The sequence below is a fragment of the Perca fluviatilis genome, chromosome 15 (assembly GCF_010015445.1).
Source record: "Perca fluviatilis chromosome 15, GENO_Pfluv_1.0, whole genome shotgun sequence".
Taxonomy (NCBI): domain Eukaryota; kingdom Metazoa; phylum Chordata; class Actinopteri; order Perciformes; family Percidae; genus Perca; species Perca fluviatilis.
This window is the reverse complement of record NC_053126.1, coordinates 2862340-2884620: the sequence shown is the minus strand read 5'-3', so window position 1 is coordinate 2884620 and position 22281 is coordinate 2862340. Positions and strand designations below refer to the sequence as shown.

Here is a 22281-nt window from a genome sequence, read left to right as displayed (position 1 = left end):
TGATGAAAAAGAAATTTAAATGTTTCGAGACAGGATCCCGACTGAACGTTGACCCTTCTGAGATTGCCCTTTAATATTAGTCTAAATAATTCATGATTTCTGCTTCTTTAACTCAAGGATTTGGTATAATTTCCTATAAATGAGGTTTTTTTATTGACCGTGAATTCCAAGAAGAAGTGTAAAGATAGGAATAAGTTGGTGTTAGTGGTGTTTATACATACTTGGTAGTGAAAAGAAGTGTAAAACTTCAACAACAACAACAAAAAGAAAAGCACCAAAAGTGTGGATTTTTTTGGTTTTGGCCCAGTAGCATTAATTCTAATGGTCCAATAGAAGATAACACAAGGGTTAAAAACTAATGACGCCACTTTTAAAAGCTGGTTCGCCCGTTACTCCCGTTATTTCCTTTCAAGCAACGTAGCAGTGTTTCCTACAAGCAACAAGTAGAACTACTCAGAGGTTATTGGGCCCGTCCACTTTAACTCCACATACTGTTGTGTTGATGGAGTTTATTGTCAAAACGTTCACTTTCTTCCGAGTCGACTATTAAACGAACAGCTCCACCAAAAACGTCACGGTTGTTGTTCGGACAGACTCTCCCCCACTGCTAAAAAAAAAATCCTAAAAGGAAACACTGAATCTAGCATTTAAAAAGCTTTTTATTTTTATGTTTCCGGTGCAGTGCTCACTCAACATCAAATTAGACATTACATCACTTCTATCAAACTTCACCGAGAGCAATGAGGGCAAAACAGCATCACCGATCTGTTTTGATGGAATATGCTCTGGTCCAACTCCGCTATAAAACACAACACTGATGATCTGTTCACTACCGTGCCCGTTTGTAACCGGTAGGCTACAGACAACATTTGAATTGACTTTAGACTGTCCTGCTGTTACAGATGTGAACCAACCACAGACGGTTGCCTCCTTCATGGACTGACGGGCGCTGCAAAATGAATAAAAAGGGGAAACACAATGGATATTTTTGGCATTAAAAACAAAGATTGTACAACTGTACAGCCTGTACCATTTTACAATAAACACTGCCCTGTCCTCCTCATGCTGTGGATATGATTTAGCACTGTTCTCACCCTTGTCCGTTTGGCTTCAACTATTAATATTACACTTTCCAAAAAACACTCCAATCCGTAGTTAAAGGGTCAGCCCTTCTTGTGTCTTGGTTTTCCTGCTTTCATCCCCCTCACAGGCCAATGATCTACCGACTGCTAATTTGCTCTCATAAAAAGTGAGAGTGGGTGCCAGTCAGGGACTGGAAAGGTATTTAGTCAGTCAGTCAAAATGCATTATCGGCTCACATGTCGGCGCACTTTCGCTCGCTCCCCTTCACACTCCTTTCCCTGAAAGTGGGAAGGGTGGGGCAAGGACAAGAGAGGGGAAGAAAGAGGAAATGACAAACTGAGAAAACTATTTTGCCATTTGTGGAACTTGTTGTGTGCGAGTCTTTCGAGGAGGAGGGAAGGTGGCCTTTCTTTGAGCACATGCTGTGTGGCTCTGGAGGACTGAGAACCAAATTAAGCCTTTGCTGGAAAATAACTGCACGGTATGACAGATCTACATCACTTTCCACAGTACTTTTCACATTCCTGCCTCAACCAGGATCCAATTTCACTCCGAACTGTACGCTGGCCAATGCCATCTACCATTTACAACCAGAGGCCCCCATTAGGTCTTCATAAAGCTCTCAGCACATCACCCACACCAGTTGTTCCCTACTTTTAGTATCTCTGATGTAACCCACAGCAATGTCAGATCAACTATTAGAAATAAAATGGGAGGTTTTATACAGTTGAACGGTCAATGACTATCTTTAAATGCACATAATATTCCGGTTTTGCCCTTATTTAAAAAAAAAAAATGACAATATTCCAACTAAGCAGTTTACATGGCTAATTAAAAATGATTTTTTTCCCCACTGGTGGCAGACTTGTTGGACCGTGCGAACACAGCGTCCCTCTTTCAGTCCTTCAACCACCTTCTTGAAAATGTCAGCGTTGTGATGTTAGAGCATTTCCAAAAACCTGTTGATATCCAAGTCTTTCATAATGTTTAAAAGTAGCTGTGTTTCTCCCTTTATTTTGGGTCATGCATCTCTACCGCAGCCCCGCAAACTGTTGGCCATACCAGAGGGAGTAAACTGTCGCAAACTGCTGTAAAAAGCCTGATTGAGAAGTAGATTCAGAATGTGCTGTATACATGTCCAAAGAATGCTCATAAAAACCGAATAATACCTGCAGTGCTAAATGCTATATTCAGAAAAGGGCCATATTTGGAATATCCAAAAGGAATATGCTGTTTACGTGACCCGTATCATATTCAGTATAGTAGTGGAATAGTTGTGTGCATGTAAACGTACTTATTGTTAAGGTTGGTTTGATCAAGTTTGCATTCATACTACCACTACTTGGAGAAGCAGAAGCTTGATTTTTTTTAAAGCATTTCTGCGTTATTTTAGCTATTTAACTGTCCATTACTTATAGCGAAGTAGTTCAATGGTTTTATCAATAGCCCTAGTTGGGAATCACTGAACAACTGCATGTATCAAGTCAAGTTAAACAGTCTGTATAATGTCTGTTTTACCTATTTCAACCATTTGTTCAATAGGAGTCAGAAGTCAGACCCACTGGACACTTGTGTTAAATTACAGGAAGAACAGAGGATTTTAAAATAGGGCGTTGGTCTGATAAGCACATCATTTTCAGGGTCATAGAACAAACTCCACATCTATCATTCAACCAGCTATTTCATGACACTATTGACTGGTTATTTGACAAATCAGAGCAGATACTGCAGTGCACCAGCATGCCCTTTTACGAGAACACTCGACAGTATTGACAATTCGATGAATAGATAGGTGGTTACGTAAGCCTTTTAACAGACGGTGAAAGAATGCAGAGGGGAGTTAAGATACACATTTCAATTTGTCAGCAACCCTATTTTTCCGTGGAATTTAAGCTGGCACAGTTTAGTTTATAATTTCTGACAGACCCAGTGAGGAAGAAAATCTGCTAATACTACCTTACTTCTGCTACTACGTTCATAAACCATTTATTTTAAAAGATATATCACTTGTTATCTCTACCCAAGGCACTCCTTTTTGAGTCACAGACTCATTAAACAATGCATTCACAGACGTCCGAGAGCCACATGCTAGATTAACAACCTGGCCGTCTGTTGGGCCATGCAATTTGGACTGACGTGGGAATAAACTGTCCAATGGGAGACAGAAGACAGACCCATTACGCAGCATTACGCAGTTCCAAAGTTCAGTGTGAACGTGTCTGTGGTGAATGTGTTGCGCATGTACTAAACACTTACACACGGCAGGTGTGCAGCTCACACACACACACACACACACACACACCCAACCACGGACAAAGTCTAATTTCTGACATGTACAGTAACCCAACTGTGCTTCACCACAACCACCACTGAACAGAAATTAGTTTTAGGGTTATTATGTTGTGCCTCTAAGCTTCGGAATAAATGTATGGCGTTCAAATTGCATTACCTGTTTTTACACTAATGAGTCAAATGCTTTGAAGCGTTAAGAAGTTAAATATCACTAAAAAGACCTTCCAACTAGAAGAACCTAGGGCTGTGCAATTAATCGAAATTTTTAATCGCCATTTCAACTCTGACCGATCACAAAAAACAATGAAAAACGACTGTTTTGCACATTACATTTTGCACGTTAACGCTTACTTTGTCTTGTGTTCTGAAGGAGAATTCAAAAAAACGGAAAAAGTTTAAGGGGGAATTTCACAGTTCACTGATCAAGCATTACCTCATCATTGAACAGAAAGCTGAATTATCTACTGAACCACAAGTAACGATCACAAGAGGCACGGCCATGGTCCGCATAGTCCTTTCTGTAGACCAAGTCAAAGTGCAACCATTTCCTGGTATTGTTCGGTTCTATTGAAACCTTACAGGTGCTTGCTGTGAGGGGGGAGGTTGGAGGAAAGGATGGGGGGAAAGGATGGGGTGGTGGCAAAAAAAACACAAGCAGAGGAAAAGAGGCATGGGGTGGGGGGTGGTGGGGGATGAAGGAAAGCACAGACAGGGAACAGAGGGTGCAGAGAACGATCTGAAGAGGAGGCAGAGACAACAAGGAAACACAAGAAATAAAACAGCAGTAAAAAGGAAATGAGAAACCAACCAACCATTCTGACTTAGGTCACTTAATTATGCCGTTCATGTCAACCAGAAGAAATGTTTTGGGCAGACCAAAAATAGACGAGACATTCAAGAAAAAACATGTTTGAAAGAACTAAATTTAAAAAAGGCCACCATTAGTGATATATGGGACATGCAGGATGTGTGCAAGCTGAAGTCTTGGTGTTCGTCTGCAATAAAAAACAGACATTACAGGCCCCTATCCTGCACCTGGCACAGCACAAAGCCCGTCCCAAGTGTCTTTGCTAGTTTAAGACCGATGCAGTTGTCAGTTTCCTGTCCAGCGCCCACGTTGTTTAAATATCAAATGCACCTGCACTCATGGACGTGCTGGTCTTACAGAGAGGTGTGTTCAGGTGCATTCTGGGCGTGCTGGTCTTACAGGGAGGTGTGTTCAGGTGCATTCTGGGGGTGCTGGTCTTACAGGGAGGTGTGTTCAGGTGCATTCTGGGCGTGCTGGTCTTACAGGGAGGTGTGTTCAGGTGCATTCTGGGCGTGCTGGTCTTACAGGGAGGTGTGTTCAGGTGCATTCTGGGCGTGCTGGTCTTACAGGGAGGTGTGTTCAGGTACATACTGGGCATATTGCTATCTTGAGGCAGCAGGAAGTGATCACGCCATTGACCAACAAAAACCTGGTCTAAAGTCAATAACGCAGCATTTCATTGTTATTTTAACAGAGCATTAGTAAAAGGCTCCTAGGCTCGTGCACAGCGCGCACACTATGCTTGTTACCCACACAGGGACGCACAGCAGCACACACACATGCAGAAGATTACAAATAAAAATATTACGGTGCAAATCCTCCATCATAACAGCAATGCTCCAAGGTCCAAACGCGCCTGGCTTTTAAAGGGAATGGGAGATGATCTCTGATTGGTTGATTGCATGTTACGCCCAAAACACACCTCTGATTAATGAAGACACTAAGTACAACCCTTTAGAACCAGGCGCCCGGCACACGGACCCTTTTTTCCGCCATTAAACTAGCAAAAGTGGATTTGGACACGCCCTAAACACACCTGTGCCAGGTGCTTAGATTGTTAAAATAGGGCCCTTAGTGTCTATTGGATACACAAGTGAGTTTCACCCAGTGTTGACTATGAGCAACACTAGAACTACTGTAAACACTGACAACAGCCTCCGCTCTGACTGGAATGTTTTTACTGCATGAATGAATCTCAGCTGACTGTGTAGGAAATTATAATATGCACGCCACTTTACCAGCCTACCAATCATCAACAACATCTATTACTAGGTATTACTAAGTAATACTAGAAACTACATGAGTAATGCATTTAGAAAAGATAATTGGCACAGTCCAACTGCCTCAACAGCCGCCTTGTCACACTCTTTAGAAATGTTTAGACATTGTATATTATGGTAGACTGATTTGGCGCAGACTAGGGTTGCAACCAATGATAATTTTCGTTGTTGATTAGCCTAAATATGGTCACAAAAAATTAGTGACAAATGCCCACAATTTCCCAGAGCCTCGCTGACATTTTCATCTAGCTTGTTTTGTCCAACCAACAGTCCAAAACCCAAACAAACTCTATTTACAATCATTAAGTAACAAAAAAACAGAAATGCTTCACATTTGAGAAGTAAATTTTTAACATCTGCTTAACAAAATGACCATGAATAAATAGTGGCCGATTCGCTTCATTTCGATCGACAAATCGTTTCCGCTGAACTGAAGTACTCAGGGTTTTTTTTTTTAGCTTTTCCAGCCTGTGTTATCTGTTTCTCTCCTCTTAGGCTGACTATCTGAATTAAATGGATGATTGAGCCCATGAAGGCAGTTAGAAGGGAACATACACAACAGATAGAAGATAAGAAATACCTCACATTTGTTAAAAAGGAGCCTTGAGAGTCCATACCAGAAGGCAACTCTGGGCTGAGTGCCATACTGTGTCACGCTGCACCAAAAGCAAGGGGCCTGCATCTAATCTGGCTCATCCAGGGCGACCCACCTTCAATGAAATCTAAACATCCACAGGCATGCTCTCTCAGACTATCATTTTGAGAAGATTTAACAGCCTCGTACACCAGCCCCCTGTTCACTTTTTAAGACGTCTGCGTTTCATTTTGTCTAGCACACAGCACATAACTTTCCAGAGTTTGGACATTGCTGACACACGAATGATGGAATGTAACAATCTCTGCAGGGGGCTCCATAACTGCACTGAAACACTCGCTTGCCAAAAAAGCATGAAAATCTGACCTCCAGAGAAGCCATTGCACAATGCATTGCTAGAGCCTGATTCATTATTCTAACACAATTACAGGATATGACATACTGCATGTCACCTCATGTGCCCCTTTGAGGATATGTATTTCTTAACACAGCACAAAACTAGGACTGCTATATGATAGGAGTGTAGGTGTGTCACCTGGGGAACTATTAGATTACTTTGATAACACCAGCAACAGCTTGTTGCTGCAGTGGTCATTTGCACTCATTTTATGCCTGAGTATCACATCATTATGAATGTGGTAAGCTCACACTGGGGTTTAATGGATTCTTGGCAGAAGTAAGCGTATGGTTCTGATTACTACAAATGAGAGCAAAGAGGTGTTGCTCTCGCTCTCTCGGATAACCTTAACACTTCGTACAAAGAGAAGCCGGTTTGGGTGAAGGAACGCCAGCTTCGATGTCTGACATGACGTAGAGTTCATGCAGTATCCGAAACTAACTTTTAGACTCACAGGCCAAGTTGGCAGGTAGATGGAAGAAATCCACCGACCAAGCATATTTTTTTACTGCCCTAAATATTAAATTGAGGGGTCTTGTAACATGCATCTTAAAACTTTCTGGTTGGGGTTGCAAGTCCTGCTGGTTTATCCTCCGCTTTTTCATCGTGCTTTCTTTTGGAAGGCTGGCTGACTCCTGCCAAAAATCGCCACATACTGGCTATTTAATTAGCCTGAGGTAAACGCTAGCTATCAGTAAACAGAAGTGACGTGGTGGTTGGCGTTCCGGTGTGTTTGTGCAAGTGTACGTTGTGTGTTTGCGTGTGTGTGTGTGTGTGTGTGTGTGTGTGTGTGTGTGTGTGTGTGTGTGTCTGCCCCCACAAAGCTCTGCCGTGCAGACAGCAGAGGAACAGAAGAAAGTAGCTGCAGCTTCACCAAAATGAAGACTGAAAAACAACTATTTTGGCATAAACCTTTACCGACATGTGGCTGATAGCCCTCTGAGAAATACCCACATTTGGCGCTCGACGAGTGGTAGTTTCGGACTCGGAGTTAATGCATAATTTCTTTACTAATACTCAGCCACACAGCTAGTCATACTGGAAGTCAGTAGGGCGTGCGGTGCAAGCATACCAGAGTGTGTTTGCTTCCCTGAGCGCAAACACAATGATGTGCCATCTAACAGAGCAAACACAAATTGCACTGACAAAGCAGACTTATGTATGTAGGTGTGCAACGACACGGCATGGTTAGACATGACGAGCATGTGACAGATCAGGGGAAAGTCTGAGATTGGAATGAAAAGTAAAAAACTGACTCACTAATCTATTAAAATAGTTAATTTAATGGTCAACAACTAATCCATTAATCTTTGCAGCTCTACAAGTGGGTTGCTCGAACGGTTATTTGTGTTGGACTTAATTTAGGAAGATAAGTCTCCAGTGATCATTCATGTACTGGCTGCAAACTGAAGAAAATGAACAGGCGCTAGGCAATATGGGGAGAAAAATTACAATAAATCAGAAGATGTTCTACCTAAAAAGTTGCTTAGATTCTTTCCATATCCACATTTTTCACTCCAAATACTTTCACACTTCTCTTAAACCTAAAATTATATTTGTACTTGTACTATATCTGCCAAATACTGCCACTTTTTCTGCATATATCATTTTACATTTGCTAATTTAGTATATTCTGAATCAGGGGTCTAAGATTGAAGGGTGTCCTATGTTTTACAGTCCGTGAAGCCCTCTAAAAAAGGCAAACTTTGGGTTATATAAATAAAATATATCTTAACTTGGCTTGATATTGATATATCCTATTAAATAGCCATGGAAAACTCATGCTGTCTAGCTGATGTTCATCACAGTGAACCGCACTGTAATTACAAGACAAACCTGGTCATTTTCAGCTGGCATTCTTGTGTATTTCAGGCATTACTCTGGCTAAAAATCAGGCTAACAAGTGCCTATCAACCTCTATTAAATGCTTTCTCCCGTTTCAGTCATCAGACCAGATCCTCGATGGATAATCTTCAGAGTCTGTTCTGAGCTAGTCAAACATTTTTGTACTATGCAGCCTGAACTGGGAGACACTTACAAGCCAAAACCTCTTTGGCTTTCTGGAAACACAGCCTTCATATTGGGTATTCAAAATGCCACATCCATCGTGTTTAAGAAGAATTCAAATGTATTAAAAACTTAAATACTCTGGGGTCCAATATTGTGCTATATGTGCATGTTGTAAATTCTTTATGGGACCCTGTATGCTGTCATTTTGGCCAGGTCTCTCTTTTAAAAGATTTAATGTTTCTCAAGTGACTTGCATAGTTAAATAAAATAAATAATGCATGATTTTTCCTATACTACAGTTAAACATAATGATGTACTGAGCTTTAAAATATGTCAATGTATGGTATATTAATGTAGAAGGAGTTGGAGCAGACTAGGGTTTCAACCAATGATAATTTACGTTGTCGATTACTACAAAATAGTCACACAAATAATGAGTGACAAATGCTCACAACTTCCCAAAGACACGCTTACGTTTTCAGTGCCTTGTTTTGTCCAACCAACAGTCCAAAAACCAAAAGATATTCTTACATACAAGCATTAAGTAACTAAGGAAACCAGAAAAGACTCATCTTTGAGATGCTGGAGCCAAAGAAAATGATCAAAATCAATCAAAATCATAATTCCATCCATAAGTAACAAAATAACAATGTATGACTATTTTGGTCATACACTTTCTGTAATAAAACATCTAAAAGCATAACATATTATCCAATGGGGGGTCTGTGGTCTAATTTGTGTCAGTTTAGGAGTCATTCATGTGAAGGAAGGATCCAACTCTGCCTCTGGTCTCGCATCTTTCCAAATCAGCTAAAAGATTCTCAAACTGGACAAACTAATTTCCATTTCATCTTTCAAAACCATCATATCATCCTTGTTCACAGACGCAGTTGCTTCTCTACATAATTTCCCCAGCTAAATATTTGAATGGTTTCTCCCTCTCTAACTCACCCATGTAGGCTTCCTGTGCACTTATCCCGATACAAGGGTTTGTTTTCTGTGTAGTATTTTATGTCATTTTTAAACTGTATGTATTTCTAATGTATTTAGTATCTAGCCCTGCTTCCCTTTCCCTAAGTGGCTATGCCACTTGTCAGGCTGCCATTGTAAATAAGAACCTGTTCTTAATGACTGTATAATGTAAAAGTAAAAGGTGAAATAAAATAAATAAAAAAAGTGAACTCAAAATACAGTCAAATGTATTCCTGGTTGGTTTTGTCGGGGCCTCTTGAAACCCCCTGAAGGGCCCCGGTATGCTAGAAAGAGAGAAAGAAAGAAAGAAAGAAAGAAAGAAAGAAAGAAAGAAAGAAAGAAAGAGAGAGAGAGAGAGAGAACAGACATGCAGATGACACAGTTCAGGGAGGTCGAGCTGCTCGGCGGCCGGTAAACCAGTGACGTCATGCCGCCAGTCAGACATGCTAACTGGCCACACACAGCGCCCGTTACTATCCGTTACAACCCGAAAAGTTCAACTCAACTACAAATGCAATCACAATCTTCCCGGTGTCGCCCCGACTGAGCCCGGCGTACACACCACGTACTCTGAAGTCACCTTTCAACTCACATTTTCAAACTCGTCATCATCGGCCATTTCTGCAACTCATTCAAGCGAATCACTTCCTGCCTCTCTCTCTCTCTCTCTCTGCCGTTATGGCTTGTTTTAACGTTAGCTTTGATACTGTATTTGACGACTTCCGTATCACATACCGCACACATGTACGTGAATCTGAATGGAAGTTTAAGAGCAATAATAATGTAGTCGGGTGCTTAAAAGTTTAACAAAAAAAAACTCTGTTTAAATCTGTTCAGGAGGTCCCACTCCAACCGTTGCAGCAGTTGCAGCAGTTAAAAGCAACCGTTAGTCCGTTGCAGCCGTTCAAGCAACCGTTGGCTTCCTGGTTCCCCGTACTTGCTGGAGTGACTGTAGTTTGAATGAGTTATGAAAGTGTACACGGAGAGAGCATGGCGGACAAACATGTCCAAGTTGGAAATATTACCTGCTTTTTGGGTGCAGGACGCCTTTTAGAGGGTGGCTAACAACAACCGGGTGGCTCAGTCAGCGTCGCCGTTGAGTCAATCTTCTCTTCTTGTCGACAGCAGCTTCGCAGAGAGTTCTGGCTAAACTACAGTGCTCGCTTCCTCCCTCTCTTTCTCGACTCCGGTCACTCTTTCTATCTTTTTTTTTTTTTTTCTCTCTCTCTCTCCCTCTTCCTTCTGCCCTCCCTCCTTCACTGGCTGCTCACTGGTTCGCGTAATTTCACTCAATACGTAGCCGGAGCCGGGGTGCGGTCCAGGAAGAGGCGGGCCTCGGCCAAGTATGTACCGCCCCCTCTGGCCAATGGCTGCCGCGCTTTGATAATCCACACACTTTGGACCAATCAGAGGCGTGCATTCTTGAAGATTTGACGAGCCACTGGGGCAGAGCAAAAAAGCGCAGGAAAAAGCTGAACTTGAAAGAGTTGAGAGGAGGGAGGGGTACAGATAAAGCTGTGTTTAATGAGAGAGGTATGTGCATACTAAGGATTTTTATGACCATATAAGTACCAGTCACTCTCAGGATGCACTGCATCATTCAGGGCCTCCCTCGTGTGTCAACAGAGTCTAGTCTGACCACCGTCTGCTTTGAAAACAAGAAGCAGTGATGGCTCCAACAGTTTGATACTCTTTCTGCTGTAAGGCTGCCAAATGTGATATCAGACAAGTCCCACACACAGACATGTCTGGGCTATTCTATACTGCTACTCATGTCTTTACATTACATCAATATATAATATAATATAATAATAAACTTTATTTGTATAGCACCTTAAAAAACAATATCTTACAAAGTGGCAGAAGCACATACAAATAAATACACATATATACACATCATTGTAATAGTTAAAATAGAAGATGGGACACCTTTAAAGGACAGTAAAAACGACATATGAATACATAAAATGGAATTAACATGATATGTTTAAAAGACAATGAAGATGACATCACATGAAAGCAAGTCAATAAAAAAGTCATTTAAAAGGAGTCAAATATTTCATAATCAAATACTTAATTCCGCAGACAAATTAGTGTTTTCTTTTAACTATAAGAAAAACTCTGGCAATATTTTAACCTTCATGAAACTGTACATGTTTTAGAAGAAGTTGTACAAGTGTAAGACTTTGAAACTGTTGCCTTTATCTGAAATAGGAAAGATTATATATCCATAAGTGTTGCATCAACAATACAGCACTGTTTATTTATCCATGTTAGTTTAGTTTCTCAGGTCAGAGGTCAGCAGCAGAACAGGGAGCTGGATTTATTGGCTGGCCCAGCGACGCTTTGGCAGGATGGATATCGGCGGATATAGTCAGCGATCATGTCCTTGTTGAAAATAAATAACTTCACCCTACTGGCCCCTGCTTCCACCAGGGGAATCAAAATATTATGTTTAACTACTTTATATAAACAATTTATGCTTTCTTGAGTTCCTAGATGCTAAGGGGAAACATATTTGGATGGAATTGTCTTCTGAAGAATCCATCATGTTTTTTTAATCCTCCATGTCCTCCTTGGTTACTAGCAACTGTGTGGAGGAGGAGTGTGCACGTGCGCGATCACAGAAGGCTTGTACGCCTACAGTGTTGTTGTCATTACTTAGTATTCCTAATAGGGGCGAAATAAACTACGCACTGTAGCTTTAAACATAAGTTACAGCAGGAAAGTGCAACATACACATTAATGCAGCAGAAATATTAAACCAGAAACATCAGATAGAAGAGGAAAACACTGATGGGGAACATTTTACTGCACAATATTATCTTCTTTACAGGTCCAAAATCTCGTGCACGAACCCAAATAGACACATAAATGATGTGTCGACGTCAAAAGGACATGCCTTGTGGCCCGCCTTAAGTCCGAGACACACCAAGCCGATAATCGGCCGTCTGGCAGTCTGGCGAGGTCGGTGACTCGAGTCTGTTCGGTGTGTTCAGTGCCGTCGTCCATCGGAGGGGCTGTCGGCCTTCATTTTGGCCAATTTGTTATGTATAATCAGGGGGGGGGGCACTGCCGGTAGTCGGACTCAAACGATCAATCTGATTGGTGGAGAGCTAACCCGGAAACGAGGAGCGGGATGAGCGTGACTAGAGTCTCTCAACATCTGACGAAAATCTTTTAAACTGACCTTTGTCGATCTGAAATGAAGACAGATTCAGCAACTGCACACACACACACACACAGACACACACACACACACACACACACACAGACACACACACACACACACACACACACACACACACACACACACACACGGCCTATTTCTCTCTTCAAATGTTTTCAGAAACATGTTTCGGTGAACTATTAGTAGTCCAATATGAGATATTGTATTCTCAACGAGCCGCCATGACAGTCTGGCTTTGAATTTCTGGTGCAGCCAGAGCCAGACCCACGTGACGCGGTCGTCCAATCAGCTGCCGGTTTTAATTTTTGGACGACAATACAGATTAGCGCTGCCTGCTGCTATAAAGACATATTATGTCTTGTCTCTTTGGACCAACTCGGGGAGACTGATCAGCCCGACTGTGTCTGGGCCTTTATTCCTCCTTATTCTGCCTCCGATTGGCTTACCCTGGTATTCTCACCCTAACCCTAACAATCCCCACTACCCATGCCTACACCTAACTATGTCGACATTCTAGCAGATCCGATTTAGGATCTACCAGTTGATGGTGGTGGGGGGAGCATGTGAATGTGCCGGCAGCCAGTAGTTATCTGTCCTTGAATCTGGGGGGGGGCGGAGCTTCTGAAAGTTTTTGAATGGTGGTTGAGTTCAAACATCAACAATCTTTGCGCAACATCGATTACTGCACCTTTAAGAGATCTAACAAGATATGAAGTGCAGTATTTGTGTGACTGACAATGACAGACAGGTTCCCATTTGTCAAACAGGTAAGCCAAGATTTATGACCAGACACGTTGACAATACATGCGAACCGCTGCAGGTGATGATCTACTTACTGTGAGGTAGGGAAACACCTGACATTTGATTTTATTGACACTTCAAAAAGACCTACTCCTTCTTGAAAGGTGTAAGCAGTGAAGATGGAGAAATGTAAAGATGACATGTTTATGTAGATGGAATCAAAGCTGAAGCAACAGATATCTAGCCTCGTGAGACCGTCCTGATCTGGCGAGCTCCAGTTTTCTACTCGCAGATCAGTCTGGCATCTCGAGGTAGAGAAAATTTGAAACCGTTCGCCAAACGACCGACCAATCAGCGTTGGTTTTGAGGCGGGTTTTAGGTGTGACCCAACGAGAAGCGACTGTTCAGTCTAAACAACATGGCAGCTTCCACGGATGAGATGAGCGTAGCTATCGCAGCAAGTTTTATCCGAATTAGAAAGTATTCCTTCATTGAAAGAAGAGAAAAAAAACGGCACTGGAGGCTTTTCTCGGAGGAAAAGATGTTTTTGCTCTTCTTCCAACTGGTTTCGGCAAGAGTTTGATCTGATTGGTTGATTTGGCCAACTATAGTTGGTGATAGACAGATGGTTTATCCAATCAGCTAACCAGGATTTTCGGCCCTTCCCAAAAGTTCTCCAACGGAAAGTTCCCAGATGGATATGCCGAGCAAATGGGAAGCGATCCATCTGGCGGAGTCAGGTTAACAGATATCTAGAGTAGGGCTGGGCAATATATCGATATTATTATTATTATTATTATTATTATTATATATTCAATATCGTGATATGAGACAAGATATCGTCTTAGATTTTGAAAATCGTAATATCGTAAGTGTTTTTAAAGGATGCACTACAGTAAAGTGATGTCATTTTCTGTGTTACCAGACTACTCTAGTTCTGTTGTATTATTTTTTACCCAGACATTATGTCCACATTACTGAAGATTACATATCTTAAAGGGATAGGCCACCGTTTTTGTTGAAATAGGTCTTATCACGGTCTCCCTAGCTGTAGATAGGTGGGCCAACACATTTTTTGTGCATGCATCGTTTTAGTCCGGTGCAACACTGGCAGCGCCGCTGCTAGTTAGCTTAGCGTAGTGAATGGAATCCTATGTTGCCGCTTAGCATGTTGTGAGTAAAAGTGAGCCAACAAAAGACAAAAAAACAACCAAATTACTTGCACTGAGACAAAAAATGTGTTGGCCAACCTATCTACAGCCAGGGGAGACCGTGATAAGCCCTATTTCAACAAACGGTGGAGTATCCCTTTAAATCTCATTGTGAAGATGTTTTGTTAAAGCACCAACTGTCAGCTCTATAATATCGCCACAATATCGACATCTAGGTATTAGGACAAGAATATCTTGATATCTGATTTTCTACATATCGCCCAGCCCTAATCTGGAGTATAATTCTTTAATTAGATGTAGAAAATGAGGAATAAAAAGAAAGGAGTTTTGGCGCTGCAGGAGAGAGAAAGGGTTGGCAGGACGGTGCAAAAAAAAAATGGAACGGAAAAGGGATGAGTGAGACGATGGATGTTGGGATGAAAGATCTGTGGAGCCATTGTCAAAATCTGCACAGAAGAATGGAACGGGACAATGTGAACCTGTTTTCTTCCCATGGGGCAGCAGGGGACCCCCAAACTTCCCTTTCCCATGACTGGTGTTGATTAAGAGGTATGTGAGTTCATCTGACAGGGCTGTGGGGGTAGCGTCATGTCTGGAGAAAGAAGTTAGATTAGCACTGCTTTAGAGGAATTGTACAGGTACTCTTGACCTCTTTATGTTTGGTCTTCCCTTCTACACACACTGTAGATGATGATGCAGGAATAAGAACCACATGATGCGCTCCAGGGACAGGATGCAAACATGGCCTCCATAGGTGACATCCAGAGCCAGCCTGACCCATAAGCGAACTAAGTGGCTGCTTAGGGCCCCGTGGCTACCAGGGGGCCCCCAAGAGCGCTTGAAATGTCCCACAATAGAGCTCATAACAGAGCCGGCCTATTTAAAGATAGTGTTGCTGCTAGTAGGTCTCACATTAGTCTTTAAATGTGTATTTGTACATTATGAGTGCTTAAACTAATATTTACAATACACAAGTTGGTTAAGTGCCAAGTGTAGTGGCAGCATGTTACAATGTGGAGAGTCCCCCAAACCAAATCCTGCTTACTTTTGTTTTTTTCTGGGTCAAAATGTTGAATTAAAACTTCTTTTAAACATTTGGGTCAATTTTTTTTCGACACTTTTGTCGCTTTCCTGAACTTTTTTCTCACTTTTTTCAAGGTTTTTGTCACTTTTTTCTGATTTCTTTCTGCACTTTTTTGACATTTTTGTCACTTTTTTAATGTTCTTTTCTCTTTTTTTTAATTTTAAAATGTTATAAAATTAAATAAAACACCAAAATTCAATAAAAGTAGTGAACTGATTAATTACTTTACTTGTGAAGAGCGTTGTATGGAACCATTCACGTTATTTTTTTTGACAATTTGGTTGAGAGACACCCACATTTCTGACATAGAAACTTCGTGAAAATGGGCTAAATTTGACCCGAGGACATCAGCAGGGTTAAAAGGGGCTCAGGTATGGCTGCCATCCGCTGACAAACATTGGAAAGATGACATTTTTCTGGTCAAAGTGTGATTTATGTTCACCATGTGTCATTATGTAAGGAATGTGTCGGTGTGTTTCCCTACACGTTCAGCAGCTGGACTTCACATGTATGTAGAGCAAAACATTGAAACGGCCTGGAAAATTCAATAAATCTCACACTCTCTGGGATGGATGGGAAATATCGGAAATTTCAGCCGAGAGGTCAAAGGTCAACCCCTGTCGCCCGTTACTTGAGCAGGACCAGCTGCAGAGGAGAGGAGAAGGGGTCTGAAGAGGAGGAGTGAAAAAAAAGAGAGAGGGAACTTAAAATAAACAATTTTTTTTTGCAAATTTCAAAACAACAAAAAGTTCACATGTAATGAAAACCTTGTGCTGAAAAAAAATGTACACAAATTACACAAAAATGGCATGAGACACAAAACGAACACAAGCGGGCAGAGGGAGAAATGTAGGGTTGAAACGCAGGCATGAATTACCAAATATGGACACTTCTGACCTCACTATCTCCCTCCCTCTCTCGGCCTCCCGCTCTCCTTTTCACTGTGACCTAGTCTCTCTCTCTCTCTCTCTTTCTCTTTTTCCCTCAGCCGGTTGTAATAGCAGCAGGGTGTGTCCGTAATTCAGGGTGTGTAAAGCTATTATATCATTCAGTCAGAAAGAAAAAGGACCCATTCAGTGACAGCATGTTGAAAGGGTGGCATGTTAACTCACTTATCTCGCTGTGTAATTACTTGTGTGAATTCATGTGTTTGGGCATTCACGCTTCACTGTCTCGGTGAGAATGTGTGCGTCTGTGCCTTCGTGCGTGCAACATATACGTGTATAAATCCAGCGGCTTTAGGTATGTGGCACATTTGAGAGGAAATCGGTTAAAAGGCCAGGTCCACGAAGAATAGTTAAGAGCACAATCCAGCTATTAAGATACGGCAGAGTGACCGCTCTTGTTTTTGTCTGTTCTTCTTAGTCTCGTCCCGTTTCCAGCACCTCCATCCTCCTCCTTTCCTCAGTAATCAGTACACAGGAAGCACTGATAAGACACATGTTGACTCACAAAAAAAAACCTCAGGAATGTGGAGTAAAGGGACAACAAGCAAGGCATGTGTAGGCTCATTTATAATCTACGTGAATTTGACAACGTCTCCGGTGCAGTCAATAAGGAATTGTGAGCCATGTGTATGTTGCATGGGAAAAAAGGTGGAGGGACATAAACAGCAACAGAGGCTGCTTTGTCTGTCTCCGCTTGGTGTTTGTCTGGAACAGACTGGAGAGCTGACAAGGTTCGAGGCCAGCATGTGTTTAAAATATAAATAAAGCTCTATGTATTTACTATAAACACAGAATGCTCTGGCTGTTGTTGTTACAGAAGAGTCAGCGCTCTCCCACACACAAGAGTTCAATACACAGCCATAAACCACACACACACACACACACACACACATATAGTGCGTTTCACTATCTTTGTGGGGACCTGTCATTGACATGATGCATTCCCTAGCCTCTTACCCTAACCTTAACCATCACAACTAAATGCCTAACCTTAACTCTTACCCTCACCCTAACCATAACCTAATTCTATCCCTAATCCTAAAACCAAGTCTTAACCCTCAAACAGCCCTTTAAACTTGTGGGGTCCAGCATTTTGGCCCCACAAATCTGTCGGGACCCCACAAGTATACTATATTCCCGGTTTTTGGACCCCCACGAATATAGTTAAACGAGAACACACACACACACACACACACACACACACACACACACACACACACACACACACACACACACACACACACAGCAAAAAACATCTGAACCAGTGATATCATTTCAAACAAACACTGCAAAATATGAACAGTTTCAGGGTCTGAGAAAGGCGAGCAAATTGGAACAGAGTCAGTAGAAGAAATGTGCAACTGTGCCTCTCTGGGCCCGTTGGTTTGCTCAGCAGCAGCAGCAGCAGCAGCAGCAGCAGCAGCTTCCCCTGTCTTTTTTTTTGCCTTATATGGTCACAAGAGTGGTTGAGTATAAGAGAGAGAGACGGCAGGAGCGAGGATGGAGGTGTGGTCTATTGTTTTTGGGGGCGGAAGAGGTGTAGGATTACGTGCTGTTCTTGAACCTTTGGAGCCTGTCGTCATCTATTCAGTCACCTCTCCCCTCTTACGGATGGCAGACAAAGAGGATGAGCAATCAAACATGGGGAGGTGTGCGTGCGTGCGTGTATGTTTGTGTGTGTGTGTGTGTGTGTGTGTGTGTGTGGGAAGGAGGAAGCAGCGTGTTTCATGAGTGTGAATCCTGAGGCCTAGAGACGAGTCACTGGCTATTTAGAAGCAGAGAAAAGAAATTCAGAGGGCAGCAAGTGGTTAAAAAATGGCAGATCATTAACAACAGATGCAGTCATGCAGTCCCAGGTTATCTCCAAACTATTCAGGAATGTCTCTCATCCGACACACAATTTGTACATCTGGATCACCTCCATATGTAATGCCAGTGGAATTCCCCTTATTCGAGAGCAAGAAAAAAAAAAAAAAGCCTGTGCCTTTCTGCTTGCTACTGAGCGGCTCTGCATGAATACACGGTCTGCGATGATCTAATCCAAGCCAGGACCCACTAAAAGTGCAGATGGAACATGTCAAATGATGTGCTCTTAATAAGCAGTGTGGAGGCCCTGGGCATGAATCTGTCAGCTGTGGGCTCTGTAATGACATGCCGGGACGGGAAGGCAGGCAAGGGTTGGGAATGTTTTTTCGGTTAGCGAGTCGTGAGAGACGAGGGGTTGATGAAATGATGACTGCAGGTGCTCTCCTGTCTCCTTCAGCCTCATTTACCCGAGTCTATCTAATACTAGTCATAATAATGAACTCTTATTTTATATTGCACCTTTCATACAGAGTGTAGCTCAAAGTGCTTTACAATAAAGTGAGAAACCAGTGGTGTAGTCTAATGTATTGTAGTAGGTATACTGTACTGTATATGTATGGGCCAGGATGGGGGGGGCCATATCATAGTGGGTGGATCTGGGTGTCCTCCCCCAGGGAAATTTTGAGCATCAAAGACTTCATTTCCTGCATTCTGACACACTTTTATGCACCAATTTACGTTGGAAATACCTTTATTTAGCCTATGCGAAGAAAAAACACAGATGACAATTCAAAATATATAAAGAATATAATGGAAAGTATGGTGTTGTGTGTCATTGTGCATTTTTAAGTGGGTATATGGAAATCCTGGAGATTTCTTAGTGGGTATACTGGTATACCTGCGTATCACGTAGACTACACCACTGGGAGAAACTACAAAACAAACCAAATCACGCAAATTAAAACACATGCAGACCCTTGTGTGCAAGGGCGTAGGTTTGGTTTCAACATTGGGGGTGGGGGCACATTATAACCGGGGGCTCTGGGGAACCTCCCACAGACTTAACGTTAATTTTCTACACTCAAATAAATCTGTAAAATAACAAGAAAAGGTTCTGGCAGCTCATTACAGAAATGTCGTGTGTAGCTACAGTTAAAATACAGAACATTTTCTGTTAGGCCCGTTATATAAAAGTCTCTCATACAAAGCGGCTCAGTTAGTAAATTCTGAAAATGTTGAAAAAAACGTAAAAAATGTGTCACGATAAATCAACAAATGTATCGAAAAAACGTGTCACAATGGTTGAACAAAGCGACAAAAAACGTTGTAAAAGCTACAAAAATGTCGTAAAAAGCAACAAACGTTAAAGAAAAAGTGACAACGTGGACCTAATATCCCAAAACCAATCATAATTTTTGAAGGGGACAAATGCACCTCTTCTAAATATTGGACGGGACATATCCCCTTCATCCCCCCCCTGAAATCTACGCCTATGTGATCAAACCAAACAATCAAATGAGCAAAAAAAACAAACAACCGAGTCACGCGGCAAACGTACGCCAAGAACAACAGCATATGTGAAAGATCAAAATAAGACAAGGGAAAGCATAAGAGCAATAAAACATCTGACAAAATGTCTTATAGGAAAGAGTCTTTGCACAGAACGTGTGTGTAGCAGGGTTATTATAGTAAACTAAAACCAGAACAGGCAGTGACATACTGTATATTTTTGGTAAAATGAAAGTACTATGAAATCGAACAAAGACACAGTTAAAATAATATGAATAAATATGGTTTCAATTGTCATTTTTAAACTGTTCACAGACTTAATCTCTTACATTCTTGGGTAGGGAGTTCCATAGTTTTGGTGCAAAAAAAAAAAAAAAAAAGGTTGAGCTGCCCATTCATTCATTTCTTTATTTGTGTGAAAGTTTGCATTTGAAAACCCAGCAGCAGAGGATCTAAGAGGCTGTGAAGGTCCCAAATCATTAAGAGACTTATAAACAAGCAAAAGAACTTTAAAATCATCCTAAAAGACTCTGGGAGCCAGTGCAGGTTAGCTAAAACGGGGGAATAATGCTCTCCCAGTTCTAGGGGCATTGGCACAGAAAGGCCTTAATCCTACCTGATAGGGGATATATATATATATATATATATATATATATATAGATATATATATAATTTTTTAAAAAAACCCGCCCCCACCCAAGATGTATTTCTGCTATAAGAGACAATAAAGTCTTATCTTATCTTACACTCCAAACATGCACTGTCTTATAGCAAAGAGTCTTTGCACAGAACGTGTGTAGCAGGGTTATTATAGTAAACTAAAACCAGAACAGGCAGTGACATACTGTATATTTTTGGTAAAATGAAAGTACTATGAAATCTTAAACCTTCGGAAATATAAACAATAATAAAAACTGATTGAAAATTCAAAACTATTTCATGTTAAACTTTGCATTTCCTTGTGGTTGCATTGCTTTACTATCCCACTGTTAATTATTTAAAGTGTCCAGTGATAACACACCTATTTATTACTTGCTTTTATAATTTGGAACCATAGCAACCTCCAAAACAAGCAGGCGGCCTCAGAAGTCAGACATTTTCAGTACAGAGCAAGGTTATAATAGTTGTGAATATGATTGAGGATGGTTGATCATCAGGTGCAAGACTCGAGGCATTATGATGTCAAGATTAGGGATGCACCAAATCCAGATTTTTGGGGTTCAGCCGAATCCTGAACCCCCTGGTTGAGATTGTGCTGACTCCTCCTCCCATCCTCAGTCCATGAACCCAGTGAACACATGAATGAAGTAAACAGGGACTGTCCTTCCTTTGCCGTACCTGAAGTTGCTGCATTCTGGCTGCTGTCAAGATAGAGAGAAAGACCAGAGGGCAGACGCTGCTGAATTCAAGGGGATGACAGAAGGCATGTAATTTAGAAGGCAGCTATGAGTGGAGGTTGGTGTGTGGGCGTTTCAGTCCCACTGATGAGAGGGTTGTGACAGCGTGAGAAAACACCTACATGTTCAGACAGAAAGCGGAGGGATGGCGGACCAAACACTGACGTACTGTATAATAAAACAGGGAAGAATAGAGAGCTACTTCCAACTACATCATCCAAAAAACCTAGGGCTGCAATTAACGATTGTTTTCATTCTCACTGGGTCGAATATTGTTATGTATTTTGGGCTAATACTTGATCCGTAGTTGAGATACACCTAGGCATGGGCTGGTTACCGGTTTCAAGGTATAGCGCCGCTTGAAAAAGTCACGCTTTCAAAACCACTAACATGCGGTATGAGCTGTTTTTCATGTGTCTCCAAGGACAGAAAGTACACTTTAGAAATCCCTCTCCCGTGCAGTGTTTAAAAATAAAATACATTGTGTTCAATGGAAAAAAATTTAGTTTTTTACCCAGACATTTCAAAATACATTTTAAAGTGCTCATATTATTTTTCAAGTACATAACTGTATTTAGAGGTTGTACCAGAGTAGGTTTACATGGTTTAATTTTCAAAAAACACCATATATTTGTTGTACTGCACATTGCTGCAGCTCCTCTTTTCACCCTGTGTGTTGAGCTCTCTGTTTTAGCTACAGAGTGAGACATCTCACTTCTGTTACATCTTTGTTGGGAGTCGCACATGCTCAGTAGCTAGGTAAGGACTACTAGCCAGTCAGAAGCAGAGTATGAGGGCGTGCCCTGACAGTACCTAGGTAAGGACTACTAGCCAGTCAGAAGCAGAGTATGAGGGCGCGTCCCAGTAGCTAGGTAAGGTACTGTAGGCAGAAGTAATAGGTAAACACTAGCCAGTAGAAGCAGAGTATGAGGCCTGACAGTAACTAGGTAGCTACTAGCCAGTCAGAGCAGAGATGAGGGTGCCCTGACAGTAGCTAG

At 41.7% G+C, this 22281-nt stretch overlaps 1 protein-coding gene across 2 annotated transcripts in view; it reads right to left on the bottom strand.

The window, feature by feature from the left end:
• LOC120574089 (myosin-9-like) overlaps nucleotides 1-10666 on the bottom strand; it is a 54243-nt gene extending 43577 nt beyond the window's left edge. For both annotated transcript variants that reach the window (XM_039824161.1, XM_039824162.1), the window contains exon 1: nucleotides 10463-10666. The gene's annotated coding sequence lies outside the window, so the exon portion shown is untranslated. The remainder of the gene's footprint in view (nucleotides 1-10462) is intronic.
• Between the last annotated feature and the right edge of the window lie 11615 nt (nucleotides 10667-22281).